We start from the raw sequence: 7629 nt of genomic DNA on the forward strand, positions 1-7629 counted from the left end.
TGGGCAGACACCTACCAAGGGAGCACTCCTGCAATCCCCTCCGCTGCTAGCTTCGGCCACTGCTGTCCTCACGTGCTTCTGCCTGTCTGGCTGACATCTCCGGACATAATTTCTTGATCGCATGGAGCCAGGGTATCCACAATCTCTCCCACTTTGGCTGGGAAACTAGCCTTACATCCAGAGGTGATGCTGGTTGAGGGTGGAAGTCTTCTCTGCCCTGAATGTATTGTAATGAGTTTTAGGGCTTGTCAAATTTCAAGGCTCTGTTTCATACCACACCTAGTGTTAGGAATTTGAAAAGTGCTTAATAATTACCCATCAGTGAATAACTTTGAAGGAAGAGAAAAAGTGTTGTGGAATAAATGACAAAGTTATAATTGAGACTTATTCAGGGCAAAATTATTTCTGGTATATTTTGAGCACCAGATAAATGTCGAGGAAACCAATGATAAATAGCAAAAACGACTGAAATGGCATAAATTCACATTTGCTGCTGCTGCAGACAAAACAGAAATTCTCTCTATGTGGTCTGTTTGAGAAAGTGTTTCACAGGGCTACCAAAATTATGTCTTAAAATGTAGTTTAGATGTGGTATCTAAAACATGACACAAATGAACTTATCTACCAAACAGACTCGCAGACGGAGAGAGCAGACTGGTGGTTGCCAAGTGGTGGGGGAGGGACAGAGTGGGAGGTGGGTTCAGCAGATGTTGTGATATACAGAACAGATAAACAGCAAAGTCCTACAGCATCACATTAAGGAACCGTTCAATATCCTGTGATAAACCATAACAGAAAAGAATATGGCAAGGAATGTCTGTATATGTATAACCGAATCACTGCTGTATAGCAGAAATTAACACAGCATTATAAATCAACTATACTTTATTTTTTTTTTGGCTTGAACAGCAGATATTTATTTCTCAACAGTTTTAGAGGCTGGAAAGTCTAAGATCAAGGTCCCGTCTAATTTGGTTCTTGGGGAAGGCTCTCTTCTTGACTGGTGGCACAGTATCTTCATATGGTGTTTCTTCACTGATGTCTCTTCTTCCTCATACAAGGTCACAAATACAATCCTGGGGGTTCCACCCTCATGACCTCAGCTAAACCTAATCACTTTCCAAAAGCCCCACCTCCTATTACCACCATATTGGGGTTAGGGCTCAATATATGAATTTGGTGGGGAGGACTCAAAAACATATATATATATATATATATATATATATATATATATATATATAATTTAGGATCTTAAAATTTTCAAGTGGTAATTTAAAGAATCTTGGGGTTTTTCTTTTGACATGGCCTAGAAACCTCTGGCAACGGATTTCTGCATAACTCAAAGGATTTACCCTAGCAAGGGAAGCCTCTATTTAAGCTTTAAAAAACAAACAAACAAAAAAACGCTCTTTCTGGATGTATTTGTAGCCCTAGCTAGTGAGTGTGCATGAGATCATTTCTGAAATCCTTAGAGAATAGTGAGTTTAAAGAAAAGACTGGAGGTACAGTAACACTAGTCAACATAGCATGCCACTCAACATTTGCTTTGGAATTTTGAATTTAACCAAAAAAAGAATTGAATCTATTACAGATGCCAATGGTCAGAATGAGAACATTCCTTTTATGTGAGGAATATACATAAAATCTTGGATTATATAGAATCTTGTTGAGTGGCATAACCAAATCATATAACATGTATGTCACAGGCTTTGACCAAATGTGTCCAAATGTAGATCCACATGGCTTTGACTTGTGACTGCAGAGCTGGCTGGGAACAGACAGCAGCAGGTCACTCGGCAAATTAACACTGGGAACAGATGGTGGGAGCAGTTTGAACCTGAGCCAACTCTCTGGGTTACAAAGAGATTTTCAAATTCATTTTGCTCTCCATGGAGAGAGATAAATCACACGTTTTAACTTGCCTAATTGTCCTTAGCTAAGAATTTTAGGTTCAGCTTTGTGAGCCTTTCACTCTCATTTGACAGCCATCTGAGAGGGAGTGCGATGTTTGGATGGTGCCTGACAGTGGGGCTAGTGGTATCTCTTCATCCCTTTAAGTAGTTGTTACTTCAGAACACCGATCTTCACTGACTGGCCCTGTGTCAACCTTCTCAGCATGTTATTTCTGTAGATCTATTCTGCCATTCCCCTTCTCCACATTATTGAAGCCATGTTAATATACTGGGGAAATGACTCAGTTCCCTTTGAACAATGATCAGAGGAGAGTTGAGGCTTACCCAATGGCTCAGTGGATATAGAATCCATCTGCAATGCAGGAGACACAGGAGACATGGGTTTGATTCCTAGATTGGAAAGATCCCCTGGAGGAGGAAAATGGCAACCCACTCCAGTATTCTTTCCTGAACAATCCCATGTACAGAGGAGCCTGGTGGGCTACAGACCATGGGTCACTAAGAGTCAGGCATGACTGAGCGACTAAGCATGCAAGCATGCAGAGAACAGTTATGAAAAAATGTCAATTTGAAAGACTGGACTATGACGCTACAAATTTGTAAAAACTGTTCTCCAAAAACATTTGCATCTGGGATGTGACATGCTGATTTCAGCAAACATTTTATCAGATGTGAAATATTCTAGGAAAATCTAAACTAGCTTTTTCTTTCCTCCTTTGCTTCTGCAAAGAGCATATTTTGCCCACATATTTGCTGAGCAGGTTTTCTCTATTATGAAAAATAGGCCAGCTGTGGAAGAAAGAAGTCCTTTTGTAATTGGATATTGGGAGTAAGACTAGCCCCAGTCTCCCTGGTCAGAGCAGAGTGAGGCTTCCTAAGAGGGGACACAGGCTCTCTAGTGAGAGAGAACGGACTTTCAGGTCAAAGTGCTGGTCAAAGCCTGGGAGCCCACAGGCTGTGGAGACCCACGAGCTGGTGCCCTGAGCTTGACAGCCTGAACCAGGAGAGGCTTTAACGTGGAGTCTTGGTCATTGCCAAAGGGGAGAGTTGCTCACTACAGGCCTGAAGTGCCTAAGGTCACTCCATCCTGCCTGGACTAGTTTTTGGCCTTCTTGGATTTAGGAAGATCAGTATCTAAAAGCCATCTTTCTTCTTTCAGTGGGAGTATCATGGTGGCAGGCGGTTCGCCTGCCAGTTTGGTGCACAAGCCCCAGGAGACAAAGGAAGGAGCTGACTGCTCTTGTGCCCTGGACATGGCACCTGACCACTGACCTTCCCTGACTCATTCACTCTTATTCCCTAAGCCTTTAATTATTTGATTCTACAAATATTGCTATTTCTTCAACATGTGAATACTGGCTCAGATAGTGTGTGTCATTTCTCCAGGGTTTCAGGTTAGAAGTCTGGGAATTCATTCATCCCCTCAGCAAGTATTTATGGAGTATTTGCTAGGCTAGTGTCAGGTATGATGCTGGGGACTCGGTATAAAAGAGTGACTCTAACTTCATGACACTAACCACCCAGGGGGACAGACTGACTGTGAGTAAACTAACAGCTACAGATATTTGTAATCACAGCTTCAATAGTGATTTATGGTAAATACTGTGACAGAAAACATTCAGGGAACTGTGAAAAACAATAATGAGGCTTGAGGAGTCAAGGAAAGCCTTTTATGAAAGTGACACGTGAACAGACACTGGAGGACAGCCAGGAGAGAGTTAGCCATGTGAAGAGAGAGGGTAAGAAAAGGCCAAGCAGATAACCACAAAGACCTCTGTGCACAGGGAGGTCTGCTCAGTATTCTGTGATAACCTATATGGGAAACCAGTCTGAAAAAGAGTAGATACATGTATAACTGGATCACTTTGCTTTCCACCTGACACTAACACAACGTTGTCAATCAGCTACTGTTTGTTGTTCAGTTGCTAAGTCATGTCTGACTTTGTGACCCCATGGTCTGCAGGACACTAGGCTTCTTTGTCCTCCACTGTTTTGCGGAGTTTGCTCAAACTCATGTCCATTGAGTCGAAGATGCTATCTACCCATCTCATCCTCTGCTTCATCCTTTTGTCTTCAATCTTTCCCAGAATCAGAATCTTTTCCAATGAGTCGGCTCATCACATCAGATGGCCAAAATATTGGAGCTTCAGCTTGAGCATCAGTCCTTCCAATGAATATTCAGGGTTGATTCCTTTAGGATGGACTGATTTGGTCTCCTTGCTCTTCAAGAAACTCTCAAGAGTCTTCTCCAGCATCACAGTTTGAAAGCATCAATTCTTTGGAGCTCAGCCTTCTTTGTGGATCAGCTCTCACACTGTACACAACGACTGGAAAAACCGTAGCTTAGACTATAGGGACTTTTGTTGGTAAAGTGATGCCTCTGTTTTTTAAAATGCTGTCTAGATTTGTCATAGCTTTCCCTCCAAGGAGCAAGCGTCTTTTAATTTCATTGTTGGAGTCATGATTCAGAGTGATTTTGGATTCCAGTGGAAAAAAATCTGTCACTGCTTCCAATTTTCCCTCTTCTATTTGCCATGAAGAGATGGGACTGGATAACCATGATCATAGTTATTTGAATGTTGAGTTTCAAGCCAGCTTTTCACTCTATTCTTTCACCCTCATTAAGAGGCTCTTTAGTTCCTCTTCGCTTTCTGCCATTGGAGTGGTATCATTTGCATATCTCAGGTCGATATTTCTCCCAGAAATCTTGATTCCAGCTTGTGTTTCATCCAGCCTGACATTTCACATGATGTACTCTGCATAGAAGTTAAATAAGCAGGGTGACAATATACAGCCTTTCCCAATTTGGAACCAGTCCATTGTTCCATATCTGGAACATGTTGCTTCTTGACCTGCATACAGGTTTCTGGGGAGACAGGTAGGGTGGTGTGTTACTCCCATCTCTAAGAATTTTCCATAGTTTGTTGTGATCCACACAGTCAAAGGCTTTAGCATAGTCAATGAAGCAGAAGTAGACATTTTTCTGGAACTCTCTTGCTTTTTCTATGATCCAACAAATGTTGGCAATTTGAACTCTGGTTCCTCTGCCTTTTCCACAACCCCACTTTTACATCTGAAAGTTCTCAGTTCACATACTGCTGAAGCTTAGCCTGAAGGATTTTGAGTATAACTTTGCTAGCAAGTCGTGTAGTGCTTCACTGGTGGCTCAGATGGTAAAGAATCTGCCTGCAATGCAGGAGACCTGAGTTTGATCCCTGGGTTGGGAGGGTCCCCTGGAGAAGAGAATGACAACCCACTCCAGTGTTCTTGCCTGGAGAATTCCATGAACAGAGGAGCCTGTTGGGTTATAGCCCATGGGGTCCAAAGAGTCAGACATGGCTGAATAACTAACACTTTCACTTGCTAGCATGTTAAGTGAGCGCAATTATACAGTAGTTTGAACATTCTTTGGCATTGCCCTTCCTTGGGGTTGGAATGAAAACTGACCTTTTCCAGTCCTGTAGCCATTGCTGAGATTTCCAAATTTGCTGACATATTGAGTGCAGCACTTTAACAGTATCATGTTTTAGGATTTTAAATACCTCAGGTGGCATTCCATCACCTTCACTAGCTTTGCTTGTAGTAATGCTAAAAAAGAAAATTTCAAGCAAAAGGAAGGACTGAGGCAGGAGACAGCTCAGTGTGTTCAAGGTTCTGAGTGACCACTAACGACAGTGGGCAGGTGGAGAGGGTGAAGGTCAGGTTTCCTTCTCACTCATCATACCTGACTGGGGTTTCAGGATAAATTTTATTATTACTTAGGCACTGTGAGGATGCACAGGTCGGGGGCACTGCCATTGAAGAGAGAGGTTGCTCTCCGCAGTTAGGAGAGCAGGGGCGCATGTGCCGTGCTGGGCCGCGTGGGCCCTGCGGGGAAGCGCCAGGGCGTCGCAGCAGAGCGAGGAGGGGAGGACAGGATGGGAGCCTTAGTGCTGGCTCCAGGGGAGGAAGCTGTGGGGTGGCGGCGGGCTCAGGGTGACGCGTGGGAGTGGTTTCTGTGGGCTCCGGGGCACCGGGGTCATCTCCAGTTGTCTGTCCCTGGCCCTTGAGCGATAAGGGCAGGTGAAGAGCAGGTAGTTACCCTGTGGGGTCTGGATGCCTCGGTTTACACAGGAGTGCTAACTGGCTGGGCTTCTCCATCTCTAGGAACTAGTTAGCCCTGGAAGGGCCAGGCTCCCCAGGGTCAGAAAGACCCCAGATGCCTAAGCATCAGAGACACAGGCTATAGATGGACATGATTAATGCAGTTAGTTATTTTGATTTATTTTTTGTAATCTTCCTCTCAGTCATATCTTATTTTCTGTTTCTTCCCTGTTCCCAAATTCCCTTTCCCTCTGATGCATCTTTCAGGTCGTCTAAATGTTAGACTTTTCAAAAATCTTACTTTCATTAACAAATAGAAGCTTTTGAAGGATTTGAAATATTTAAAGGTGAGACAGTCTGGCTTACTATATTCTCAAGCAGGGCAAACGCTGCGGCAAACATCCCCGAGTCCTGGGGGCCTAACGCAAGGCACGTTGCTTCCCACTGGTCACAGGCCAGTGTGGGTTGGCAGGGGTGCTCTGCCCCAGCAGTCATTTCATGGCTCAGGTCGCTTCTGCTTAGTGGGTAAGTCACCACCAGGCTTTTGACTCTTCTGCTGGACCAAGTTCAAATTTCCAGAAGAGAGAATCTGAATGCCTAGCTTGGATTAGATGTTTTCTTTGGTCCCATCAACTGAGGCCAAGGAGGGGGGTGGTTAAGTCCTTCAAACATGGGTGTGGTGGTCATTTTTGTGGATTGGAACCATTGACACAGAAAGGGGAAGGAGCTGGGCAGATACCATGGGTGTTGTTCAGGCAGCCACTTTTACTTTGTATAATAGCTCTTCATATGGTTGAAAAATCATCCAATCCTTTTCTTTCCCACCAGCTTCATTTTAAATATTGTCAGCTTTCTAGAGCCTGAGCAATCTAGGTTATTTACACTAGTCTGTCAACATTCTTCTAAAAATTCTAGTTAAAAATTTCCTTTAAACTTTACCTCCTCTAAGAAGAGGTTCTTAGTTAAGTCCTTTCCTTACTAATTATTCTGTGGTTCCCAATTCCTACAATCTATCCAAACAGCTTTTAACCTTGTTTGACAGTTGCTTAGCATTAATCTTCAGCATTTAAAATTCCATATCTTGCCTTACAAGCTTTACAAACATTAGTTCAAGATGGATCATAGAAATAAATGTGAAATGCAAAATTAACAGATTCCTAGAAGAAAATATAAGAGAAAATCTAAATGACCTTAGGTAAAGTGGTACTTTTTTAAATACAACACCAAAGACATAATCCATGAAAGGAAAAAAAATGAGAAATTGGACTTCATTACAGTAAAAAATGTCTGCTCTTGAAAGTGACTGTCAAAACTATTAGAAACTCAGCCACACACTGGGAGAAAAGATTTGCAAAAGACGTATCTGATAAAAGATTGTTATCCAAAATATAAAAGGACTCAAACATTGACAATAAGAAAACAAACTACCCAATTAGAAAATGGGCCAGTGACATTAACAGACACCTCACCAAAGAAGATATACACACGACAAATAAGCATATGAAAAGCTTCACATTGTATATCACCACTGAAGTGCAAACACAAATTAAAACAACAGTGAGATACCACAACTCACTATTAGAAGGGCCAAAATGCAGAACATGCTGGTGTTAATGCAAACTGGTCTAGCCCC

Source organism: Bubalus kerabau, chromosome 3, assembly GCF_029407905.1.
Source record: "Bubalus kerabau isolate K-KA32 ecotype Philippines breed swamp buffalo chromosome 3, PCC_UOA_SB_1v2, whole genome shotgun sequence".
Classification (NCBI taxonomy): domain Eukaryota; kingdom Metazoa; phylum Chordata; class Mammalia; order Artiodactyla; family Bovidae; genus Bubalus; species Bubalus kerabau.